At 40.4% G+C, this 12,798-nt stretch overlaps 1 protein-coding gene across 15 annotated transcripts in view; it reads right to left on the bottom strand.

The window, feature by feature from the left end:
• The window catches only part of GULP1 (GULP PTB domain containing engulfment adaptor 1), a 244,790-nt gene that overhangs the window by 155,003 nt on the left and 76,989 nt on the right, over positions 1–12,798 (bottom strand). For 14 of the 15 annotated variants that reach the window (XM_045086465.1, XM_045086461.1, XM_045086452.1 and 11 more), the window contains one exon: positions 7,779–7,878. The exons of the other annotated variant lie outside the window; for it this stretch is intronic. The gene's annotated coding sequence lies outside the window, so the exon portion shown is untranslated. The remainder of the gene's footprint in view (positions 1–7,778; positions 7,879–12,798) is intronic. 15 annotated transcript variants of the gene reach the window in all.

The raw sequence follows: 12,798 nt of genomic DNA, 5'->3' as shown, positions 1-12,798 counted from the left end.
CACAGCCAGCCCGGAGTAATTTCTGCTGCAGCTGGACCGGACTGCCGTCGGTTCTTCTAATGAACTCGCGTCTCCATAAATGCCGGCAGGGTCCACCGAACACTCACCCTTAATCCTTTAAGTAGCCCCCTCCAGCACACCCCAAGAGCAGGCTCAGGGACTCTGCCGGGAATAGAGTCCTGTGCCCTCCTAGAGTGGGTAATTCTGTGCCCACCTAGAGTGGGTAAAATAGCAAGTCCACAAAATTCTCATTCGCTCAGAACTTCAGCATTGAGCTTATTTGGAAATAGGATCTTTACAGATGTAATCAGAGATAAAATCATTCTGGATCTAGGACGGACCTAAATCCAATGACTGGTACATTCATAAGAAGAGGAGAACAAACCTAGGGACACATGGCGAGCAAGGTCGTATGAAGAAGACAGAGCTAGAACGTATTCATGCTGCCCCAAGGCCAGGGACACCAGCAGCCGTCAGAAGTTAGAAGAAACAAAGAAGGATCCTCCTCTAGATTCTATGACCCTAAGGACACCTTGACCTGAGACGTCTAGTCTCTAGAAGTTTTCTTGTTTCAAGCTGCCCAGTTTGTGGTTCTCTGTTATAGCAGCCCTAGAAACTCGTCCACCGTGTACCTTAAAATTACTGCAATATATGAGCCATTGTATTTCAGTTCTTGTTGACCCAAAACTCCATGCAAACCAAGGACTAGTTCTTCCAGTTCCGTGTTCACTGCTAAGCACAGCAACTGATGTATGACGGACAATTAATAAACATGCACAGGACGCCTGGGTGGCTTAGTCGGTTAAGCCACTGCCTTTGGCTCGGGTCATGCTCCCAGGGTCCTGAGATCGAGTCCCACGTCAGGCTCTCTGCTCAGGGAGGGCCTGCTTCTCCCTCTGCCTGCCGCTCCCCTGCTTGTGCTCACTCGCTCTCTCTCATGAATAAGTAAATAAAATCTTTTAAAAAATGCATAAAAGAAAGAATAAATTTCTCATAATAGCAGATATCTTCTGAAACTTGAGTAACACTATTACATAATCTATGTTAATTTTCCTTGCAAAACCTTTATCAAGGTATCATTGCCGTCGGAGTTTGGTGGCTTTCGAATGACAGCTCTGAAGAAGGGTTTTAAGAACTGTCCATTGTTTGTACTGCCCCGTACCTATTCCACATCCTGCTCTCAGAACTCTGAAGGTCCTTTTGGGAATCCAACCGCTCCGTGAGTACACAGTCTCCAGAGAATGGTTAACCAAGTGTCCCTGGTGCTGGCAGAGGGCAGTAATTCAAACCCAGCCGGGCAGACGCCCTCTGTGCACACTGTGGGAGGAACAGCGCTGCCAACGCGACTGGGCCAGAGTGAGCCGCATGGCGTCCCCTTCGGTCTCCCCCACATCCTGGAGAAGCTGGGACTCCTCTCTTCCCTGAAAGCTGTCGCGGCTGATGACCTTCCGATCCTCTGAACGAACTCCTGTCCTCTCAGCAGACTGCTCTTTCACTTCAACTACCGAGAACGAGTTTCTGTTACCTGCCATCTAAGAACAGTAACGGCCGGCGAGACTCTGCAAATGCAGACGCGACTACTAGGAAGCACAGACGGCTGGACAAACCGCGCTTCTTTCGCAGACGGTCTCCTGACCCAAACGCCCAGCCCGGACTGCCCGGCCCCTGACGGACGAACCACACGGTTTGTGACTTGGGCCGCCGGCTTCCCTCTCCGCCACAGCCATTCCCATCCCTGCACGAACTGCACGTGTGCGTGTAAAACCTCCTCCCTCACTGATTTCCGTCTCTACAGATAAAAATTATCCTTTGAAAAATTTTTATTTCCACTGAGCTAGAGTTTCTCAATGTAAATCACGCTCTAAAAAGCAAATTAAAATATTTTTTTAAAAAATGTTACCTCTAGGGGCACCTGGGTGGCTCAGTGGGTTAAAGCTTCTGCCTTCAGCTCAGGTCATGATCTCAGGGTCGGTCCTGGGATCGAGTCCCGCATCGGACTCTCTGCTCAGCGGGGAGCCTGCTTCCTCCTCTCTCTCTGCCTGTCTTTCTGCCTACTTGTGATCTCTCTCTTTCTCAAATAAATAAAATCTTTAAAAAAAAAAAAAAAGTTACCTCTAAACATATAAAGGCTTTGGTATAATATACAATACCCTTGACACAGGAATTATTAGTTTACATTAAAAGGCTCATAGTTCACCATTTTGCAACATAGAGACCAACGTATCTGATAACCACTTTGCTAAGTTTTACTATGTCATTCAAATAACAATTAATTTAAAGTCATTCACTATAATTATGTATTACATAAATGTACAGGATTCCTTTAAATCTTCTCATTAAATGAAAACTAATGTTACTATATGGATAGAGATTATTCTGAACATCATTAATTATTGGAGAAGCATCATTCATGTATATAGACAGAGCATAAACTTTAAATGTCCAGCCAAAGGTCAGTGATAATGGTTTTCTCCAATTTCTTGAATGGCTTAAAGGTTATTTTCTTTTGTATTTAAATTCCAGTAAAGCACAATACATCTCCTGAATGGGATGTGAGTTCGCTCTCCACTGAAGATCTCCCTAGAGACTCTTCAGACAAGACAGCTTTAGTCTTATCACAACAGAAAGGGGCAAAAGAAATTATACTTCTAGTTCTTTTCTGCTTTCTTAACATTGCAGTACATTTCTGTCATCTCTATTCTACACCTCACTGTCTTGAATGACTACATTCTATTCCTCAAACTCTCTGCCTAATAGATCATAATGTCCATGAAGATGTATCTTTTCATACTCCTAAAAGCTTAAAACCACATTATACTCAGAGTTGAATCTAAACTTCATTTATGATCTCAACCACTAAACTTTCCCTCTCTGTCACATATTCTTGACTTTCTACTTCTGCACATTTACACCGAACAGGCATTTGCCCTTAACTACCCCTAAATTTCCCAGTCTTGCCACATGGTGAGCCAATCATTTCCTTTTCTCTTTCATTTGTTTCCATCCTAGGCTAATCGGTAAGGTTAGCCATTTTATTGATGTCAGGCCTCTTCTGTCTTCAACTCTTTGCTCTGTAACATTAGTTTACACAGATGAAAACCTATTCTGTGCTGCTCACGATATCAGACACTCTGCTCAGTGCAAAAACAAACAAAACCTGTGTGATTACTGGATAAAGAGAACCCCAGACAAAGGTGAGCAAAATGAAAGAAAACCATTTTATATAATTTCATTGATCTACATTAAGGAATGATTAAAGATAAAACTTGAATTGTATGAAGTCAGGATCCAGATGGCAAGGGTCTTCTATTTCCTGAGAATGTTATGTAAAGGGAGTGGCATAATCCTATTCGGGTTTTCAAAAGCCTCTTTTTGGGGAAAGGTCTGACCGGGAACAGCTCAGAAATAGTCTGACAGCTTAGCAGCTATCTGGCTAGTTTTGAAGAAGCAACAGAAGCCAGTAGTCAGTAGAATAGAGACTGCAAAGAGACACAAGCGAGAAAGACTTAAGGAACAGAGTGAAAAAGACTGGTTAACTAATTGCAGGTTATGGGTATTAATAAAAAAAAAAAAAGGAATTCAGATTGACTCAGTTTCCCAAACTGACTCTCCAAATGGAAAGTAATTCTAATCAGAGAGGAAGGATACTTTGAAGAACGTGAGATGGTTGTGATCTCTGACCTGCAGGGTTGGGTCCATCTACAAGACACACCAGAGAAAGGGAGGCATCTAGACATCTGAGGGAACAGGCAGCCCCGAAGATGGCTTCCAGCAACCTCTGCCTCCTGGCACTGATGCCCTTTCGTGAGTACCCTGCCCTTGAACGTGGGCTGGAGCTGAAACTCACATCTACGGTATTGAAGATGGCAGAAGTGGCGGTACATTCGGTGATACGTCAGTTTCCTGTGGCTGCCCTAACGAAGAACCACCAACGGGGTGACTTAAAACAACAGAAATTTATTCTGTCATGGTTTTGGAGGCCAGAAGTGAAAGCAAGTTGTCAGGAAGCCCACACTCCCTGGACAGGCTTGTAAGGAGGTTTTGTTCTTGCCTCTTCCAGGTTCTGGCGGCTCTGGGTGGTCCCGGACTCAAGGTCACGCGAGTCCTTGCCTCTGTCTTCACAGGGTCTTCTCCTCTCTTAAGGACACAAACCACTGGACATTGGGCCTCATCCGGTTCATCCAGGATGTTGGCACTCAAGATCCGCAGTTGAGCTCAACCTTCAAAGACTCTTCCACGTGTGGCATCCACAAGTACCACAGGTTAGGACTTGAGCATATGTTTTCGGGGCCATCACAAAACTCACTGCACATGGAATGACACTTCCTATATTCGGCTGGAAAGCGGTGTTGTTTCCAGAGACGTGCTCACTTTCGCTCCCTCTTGGACTGCTTTTCCCAGGGAAAACTAACCCCCATATCGTCAGGCAGCCCTATGGAGAGAGCCCCCCACCCCCATGGCTGAGCCTGGACGAGGACGCTTGGGCACCAGATGAGCTCTGAGCTGTCATGGCGTGACAGCAACGTCATGGAAGACCTTGAGCCAGAGGCACCAGTTAAACTGTGTCTGGGAACTGTAAGATACTCCGTAAACACTGGTTCAGCCTGGTAAGTTTTGAAGCGATTTATCACACAGCAATAGAACACTAACATGAAGCTCACACAAACGTTAAGGCCGGGCCACCAATCATTAAGAAAAGCCACAGAAACAATTCAGTTCAGCATTTAAGAAATATTTACAGAGTATCCTCTATAAAACTAAAGTTTGTATCTGTAATGATGAATGATAAGCCAACCCTCAAGAATCTTAGAGCCTCGGAAAGTAATAGACAAGACCACAGCGCACGGTATGACGGAGGAATGTAAACCGGCTCACGGTACATCGCACACAGCAGGCGGATCTGGTCCACATTCCAAAAGTCAGAGAAGACTTGTTGGAGAAGTGGAATTCTTCCCTTCCTCAAACTGACCTACTTATAACTATATATTATCAAAGTTCCCTTCCTTCCAACAATGCAAAATTTTAGACTCCTCTAAGTGGTAATCTCACTTTTCCTGTCCGTTGCACTAAGACTCCTGTAATCGATTTATCTAAGCTTTTAGGTCGAGAACATATATCCACTTCGGCCACCAACAAGGCTGAAGCTAAGTTACATACATAGTGGTTACTAATCTCTACTTCGTATTTTATGTTTTATTTGGTGTAACTTTTGTTTTTACCCTTACTGTACTTCCACTTTCATTTTAAGGAAACTCAATCACTTTTAGTAGTAAATAAATGAATCCTCAATTACACAAGGAATTGCAACAAAAACCACAAACAGAACACAGTGAGAGAGGACACAGAAGTCCTCTGTTCAAAACCGAACCTATAATTTTACCAACAAAATAATCTCACTTTTGCCCTATTTTCCCCATTTTTGTTAATTCCATCGACTTGCCCCTCTTGCCTAATGTAAAAGACCTTCTCCTTGACCTCCCAGAACTTATACCACTGCCCAGCTTTTACTTACATTAATCTCACCCTAGATAAAATTCCATTGTTTCTTCTTTGAATTCTTCCAACGTTTAGAAACATTGCTTCCTTGGTAACCCTCATCAGACGCAATGTCTCTGAGAAAACCCCACCAGCTGATAATCTAGCACCTTCATCTCAACATAAGTAGTTACCAACTAGTTTGTTTAAAAATGTGATTCAACTGGGGGTACCTGGGAGGCTCAGTCAGTTAAGTGTCTGCCTTCAGCTCAGGTCATGATCTCAGGGTCCTGGAATCTCTGCTCAAGAGGAAGTCTGCGTCTCCCTCTCTCTCTGGCCCTCCCCCTCCTCAAATAAATAAATCATTTTTAACAATGAGATTCAATTCTTACGCTACCGCGGCGTATTACATTCATTTGTTGGTCTGCGAGCCTCATCCCCCACACTACAAGCTCCTCAGGAATGAAGATTACATCTTCTTCTTTTCTACAGTTTCTCAAGTTCTTCAAGTACGTGGCAAACAGCAAGAGTTTAACAAATGCTGATGCAAATGAAAGGGAAAGTCTGTAAATCATCTCCCTTCCTTTCGGTCTGCTCCTCCTTCCATAGTCTCACACACATGCGGCTTCTTAAAGGGCTGCACGACCACCTCACACCCCCGCAGCCGTTCCTTCACTGCATAATGATGAAATACAAATGCTAAGCACAGAAATCCAAATCCCCAACATATTTCCCATCCCCCCCCATCTACCTTATCCTTCCCATGTCCTGAACACCCCCTTACTTTCTCAGCTGCGTACTCTTGCTCCAAGTCGGCCCTCCATTTCCACATCCGCCCGTCAAAGTTCTAAAACTCTGAAAAAGTTTTACTCTGAAAAGCACAACTCGACCTGTCTCTTTCATTTTTGAAGTATTCTTGGCACCTAGCACATTCTACTTTTACCTAAGGAACTGAAATATATTTCTTAACTTGCCACATTTTATTGAAAATTAAAAGAGATAAGAAAATATTTCTAGGGGCACCTGGGTGGCTCAGTGGGTTAAGCCTCTGCCTTCGGCTCAGGTCATGATCTCAGGGTTCTGGGATCGAGTCCCACATCGGGCTCTCTGCTCATGGAGAGCCTGCTTCCTCCTCTCTCTCTCTCTCTGCCTGCCTCTCTGCCTACTTGTGATCTCTCTCTGTCAAATAAATAAATAAATAAATAAAAGAAAATACTTCTATACCTTCCTGTCCTTAATCTCTACCATCACCACTACCATCAATGATAATCAAATAATCATAGTGCTTACTTAGGCTTAGTACAAGAATAAATTTCCACTAAATACTAATTAAATAAATATATTTGTTATCATTTATAAATAATGTATTTTTAGACAGTGTAGAAATATTATGGATATATAATATTTGCTTTTCTTTTATATTTAGTTATGTGAGAGATACATTGGTTGAATATACATGAGTAGACGATGCTACTGCTTACAAGTAAAATTTAGAAGGTTAACTTAATTGTGAAATTTTTTCTTCAACACAAACTAGGTTTTGTTTGGGAATTTCTTTGAATGAAAATATTTTAAGTCATGGATCAACATTTTAAAAAATGGCTAACAAAAACTGTAAATGTAACTCATTACTACTTCCTGGAGATAAATCCAGAAATAATAAAAAGCCTTTGAAATTTTATGGCCATTGAGCCAGTGATGCTAATTTTAGTAACTTTACCAATGCAAAATGAGTGATGTACATACCAATCTATAAAGATATTATGAATAAGAAACACATCTCAAAAATATTTTTAAATCATTTATGTTTATCTTAACAGATACAAAGAAAAATATGAAACATTAATTTATACTGTCAGAGCAAAATAGATTTGTTACAAAAATAATAAAGAAATTCAACAAAGAAACATCCCAACTTTGTTTAAAGAGGAAAACCAATAAAACCTTAAATGATATAGAGCAAAATGGTAACAGAAGTTTTTTGGTTTTATTTATTTATGTTTTTAAGGAGGCTCCATGAACAGTGTGAAGCCCAACTCTGGGCTTGAACTCTCGACTCCTGAGATCAAGACCTGAAATCAAGAGTCAGACAATCGACTGAACCATACAGGCATCCCAGGAAGTTATTTTTTGAAGCACATGCTCATTTGTGATTTTAATTTTACTTTGTTTTTGCTTTTATGTATTTTAACATATCCTGCAATAAAACCATCTCTTTAAATATTTAGTACAAAAAAAATTGTTTATAGTTTCAAATCTTCTTTCAAAATGGTGTAAGTATGTAAACAACCACTTCTTCTTACCTGGGAGAGCTTGAATATGGTTGAAAGAATATGCAGACTCTTGACTTCGGATAGTTTCAATCATGCAGTTGCCACCTGAGTTCTTCAATCACTTTCTTTCCTGTGTATATCAGAAGGAATCACATATAACTAAAAATAAAATTAAAATTGGATGGAATAGAAGTAACCAATAATTACACTTATGTGTATTTTAATTCAGAACCTATGGTACATACTCTAAAATTCTAAGTATGTTTCTTGTGAAAGTTCAAGAATGCTGCTTAATAAAAAAAAAAAAAAAAAAAAAAAAAACGGGTAAAGCATGTAATTTTTTTTGAAAAGCTAGAGTCATAGATTGCTAGATAAGGTCAAATACCAAAATTGCTAGATAAGAAGTTAAGTGTTTTAACTCATGGATATGTAACTATGAAAGCACAGTGATGTGGCGGACAGTACCCCCTTTCCCCTGCGGGCTGCACAGCCAGCCCCAGCTATCTCCCTCAGTTATCAGCTAATTAAACCAACCAAGCGCATACTCTGTCCCTGATTAAGAAGATGAAACAGAATTTTAGAAAGCACTGATCTATTTTAACTTCCACTGCTGTGGAGAAGCACTCAGGTAACTTACCCTTCTATTCATTTTCATGCTATGAGAAGAGACGCAGAGGCTGATTAAGATTTTTACATTTTTTATCCCAACAGATGAAAGGAAAAAGTCTTCCCCGATGCAACACAAATTATACCTTCCCTTAATTTGGTCATTTAAAATGTAACTGTGATAAAATTTCAAATACGAGCAAAAATGTTCACAATACAGTATCTCTTCTTGCCAAAATTGCTGTTTTTTCTCTGTTTTGTTTTCGCAAAAATACAAAAATGTATCTCACTCTTTTGTTCTGCTTCCTTCCATAATTTTGATACAAACCATTGGTAAAGCCAAATCCAAGAGTTTGACTTTCTCCAATTATAGACCAGAGACACATTTCAAATATTTTATTTCTGCCTCTTTGTATCTAAGCCATCTGAATATTCTGAACACTACGTTTTTCCTTCTCACCCACAATTTTCTTTAGAAGTCTGTTTTTCTATTTGCTCACACTATTCTTGTACTTTTCCTAACAAAACTTGAGAAAGAAGAGAAAGGATCTTCATTTGGGGGGCTCCAGAGGCAAACTCTGAAGTAATAATTCAAGTAAGTTTGTTTGGAAGATGCTGAAGGAAAGGGTTTATAGAGATCATCCATAATATCTACCACAACAGACAAAGACCGTCAAATTTGAATTAAAATATGAGCATGGTTTATTTTTAAGGCCATATGTGGGTATTTTATAATTTTAGTGAAAAAAAGTTTATCTACCCAGTGATGCTATTATTTACTAAATCACCTAGTACTCTCTTAGTGTTTACTGAATCTTAGGGTATATACTTGATACAATTCATTTCCTCTTTCCTTCAAATATAAAGGCTCCATGACCACATACCTCCAGCTTTAGAATTCAAACATGACACAGCTAAAAGGTAACCATGAAACTATGTCATCATTTCCAAAGTGACTAGATAATTTTTCTTTTTTATCTTGGGGAGAAGGGAGAAAAGGGAACACAAAACTAGTTCTTTTTTAGCATAATGGTGATTTCTCCATTTTGTGCAAATACTGGTCTCATGAAAGTAAGTAAGAAAGAAATCACCTAAAAGATAACATAAGTAACCGGACTATTCCCAAAAATCCCATTCCAAAATATTATAGGAAAGTAAATATTTTCCTTTAAGTGGTTAATGCAATCTAAAATCCCCACAGTTTTTATTTCTATCTCAGATTGACTGAAACCCAGTCTTACTGAGGAAGTGTTTTCAGACGAGAATATTCTATGCAATGTGACAGAATGAAGACGAGCACTGAGACTCCCACATCAAAGAACAAGAGCGAACTTGTGCTTCCATCTTTTTCCTGCGAGTGACTTGCACTCTGAAGTGGGAGTGTGTTTCCATGTCTCATACGATTACATTTGTGCACAGGAAGAGCATTTTCAACTAGTCGTGCAAAAAAATAAGATGTTCATAGGTTGTTCTTTTGAATACATATCTTTAATTACAAAATCCTGTTCCCAATTTGAATGATTCTTAAAATTTGAGTATGACCCTATTACACTCAATTTCATCTTATTTTGCCAGCACTTATTACAGATTGACATGAAATTTGAAGGTGTGCACAAAATTAAGCAAAAAATCATGTCTTTACCAGAACCTTCATTTTTCCCAACATTACTAAAGAAAGTAACATTGTTAACACTGTGATATGACTAGATGCTTCAATCTGTTAGTGCAACACAGCACCTTTAAATACATCATACACAGTAAAACCAACTAAAACAGGTCAGGCTAAGACATATTTCTACTTGTCATCAAATGAAACAGAAACCAGCATTATCAGGATCTTAAAACTTTCTCAAAATCATTTTGCTACTTATTTTTCTCTTTGTGACTAGCCCCAAGAATTTAGCAATATCTCAAACTATTATACAAAATGTTGCAAAGAAAGTCTTTCTAGATACTCATATTTTATTCTCTATGGACATCAAAATTCACATATACAAAATCAGATCTTCAGCCTGTGATTTCCTTTTTCCTTTTTTTTCCTTGTCTTCTGATTTTAATTAACACTAAAATTTCTATTCTACTTATTCAAGCAGTAACCTGGCATTACCATAATCCTTCATTTCCTTTGCCTATCATCATAAAGTTAAATCAGAATAAATTAAATTCTACTTAATACAAAAGACGCCATTTTGTTTCTTCTCCCAGTTACATCCTCACCAACGCATCAGCAGTCAGCCACGAGGAGCGGTCTAACAAGAACCTGGTCACATCACCTTCTGGACAAAGTCCAAACGACTTAGCATGCATTAGCATCCTAGTCCAAATGCCTTAGAATCTCTTCCTAATCATGTCTTGTCAAAGATTTTCACTCTAATGCCCAAAAGGGTGTAAACTGTCATGGTGGCTTGGGGCAGTCATTTCCTGTTCGCGTTCGTCTTCTCACTGAGGCGGCGGCACACCTACAGTCATAACTACACCCCCCGCTCTAAGCAATGTGAAGCTGGAAAATTAATTCAGTTCATCGGACAAATATCCATTGGGCACATACCGAACACCCAACGGCACCGGTCGTCAGGGAGAAGAAAACAAGTCCAAGTCCTCCTCCACATTTGTCAGTGGATAAGGACTATGTCAACGGCAAGGTTGAGTGCTAAAGAAACATCGAGAATGTTTAGGAAAGTCCTACTAAAAAGGATGGAATCTGTGAACCTTCAGTTTAGAAGTCATCTAATGAAGAAACTGGGAAAGGCCACTGTCGGCAGAGGGAAGAGCAACAGCGAAGGCACATGACTGAGAAACAACGTGCCACCCTTGAGGACAAGCAAGCGGTTCGGTAGACACGATTTGAAACGAGAATGCTTCCAGAATTGTTTTATAAGAGATTTGAACACTAAGATAAGGCCATTATCAGAAAGACTCTTGAACACCACACTTTAAAATCTGGATTTTTACCCTAAAGATGATGGGAGTATGATAAAACAGGGAAGGGGTGCAGTAAGATATGTATTTCAGGAGGATCATAAGGCAAATGTGGCTCTCAGGAGACCATGGAAGAGAGAAGTTGAGAGAGGAAACTGCTCCTTAGAAAACTATGTATATTTGTTAGGTGGTAAAACAGAAATATAGACTCCGGGCATTCGTATTTGTAAGATGTGAAGCTGGAATGGTGCTTGGGATTTGATTCATGCAAGCACAGAGCAAGACCAGGACAGCTCTGGCCCGGCTTTCCTATTCTCAGAGATGTCAGTCTGGACCAAGAATTCGTATCATCTGTTGTCATTCCATGTGCATTTTAAGTTCCCTTTCCTCGGCTCTCATTATGGAAAGAAAAAAGTGACAGAGGATGACACATGACAAACTATTTCAGAATTAATAACAATTTTAAATTCGCCAATTTAAAAACAAATTCAACCTAGTTCTTTCCTCTGCATTTGACACGAAACTTTTAGAGGTGCTTTGAAGCTGTCACCAGCAGGAAATTTTCCTAATTAGAAGAAGTAGGAGAACAATTATCAAGTCATTCACCCTTTCTGGTAAAATCGGTGGAAAACACAAGTCACTTCCTGTGAAACTTTTGGTCACTATGTTTTTCAGCCCGACTGGGTTAAGGTAGAACCTTTGTTCTTTTTTTACCATTAAGTCTTTGCCAACTTCGGTTTCTCAAATAATAGAAACATTTAAGGCCAAGGCCATGAGATGGATCCGAAACACTGACAACAGGCCATAGGTTAAAAATTCATGACGGGGGATGCCTGGGTGCTCAGTCGTCAGGCGTCTGCTTTCGGCTCAGGTCCTGGGATCGAGCCCCACATGGGGCTCCCTGGTCAGTGGAGAGTCTGCTTCTCCCTCTCCCTGTGCCTGGTCCTCCCTCTGTGCACGCTCTCTCTCTCTCTCAAATAAATAAATAAAATCTTTAAAAACATTCATGATGGGTTAATGAATGACATAGGACAGAGTGAAAATCATACTAGGGTAGAAAAACTTTATTTAATGCAGTAGGAATTTGAAGAGTAAAATAAATTTGACTAGGAAAAGGGATGGAAATCCTAGCGATGTTTGGAGGAATGAGGAAGAAAGACCAAGAGAGCAACAGGAGAGCAAGCTATTCTCCCGCAATCCATCATCAAAAGTCTGAGATTCACTCCCTTTGAGCCGGGAAGGCGACACTGGGAACACAGAGGCACTGATCTGCCTCCGCCAAGGAGGGCGACTTCCTGGACATACAGGTACAGTCAGTTCTCCTCAGTCACTCGGCTACTGCACATGGTAAAGGGGCTTCGGCCAGAAGACCAGCGCATCATAAACACAGTGGCAGGGAAATCAAGAAATGAACACTATACATCATAAGAATTTAGAGAGAAATAATGAGATATTCCATCCAGAGCAGTCATCCTGTGCCCGGCACATAAAAACACGACTTCGTAATTCACATCGCTTCACTGTT

This window comes from Mustela putorius, unplaced genomic scaffold, assembly GCF_011764305.1.
Source record: "Mustela putorius furo isolate JIRA1106 unplaced genomic scaffold, ASM1176430v1.1 tig00000992_pilon_pilon_pilon, whole genome shotgun sequence".
Lineage (NCBI taxonomy): Eukaryota > Metazoa > Chordata > Mammalia > Carnivora > Mustelidae > Mustela > Mustela putorius.
Note: the sequence above shows the minus strand (reverse complement) of the source record. Positions and strands in the feature narration are given on the sequence as shown.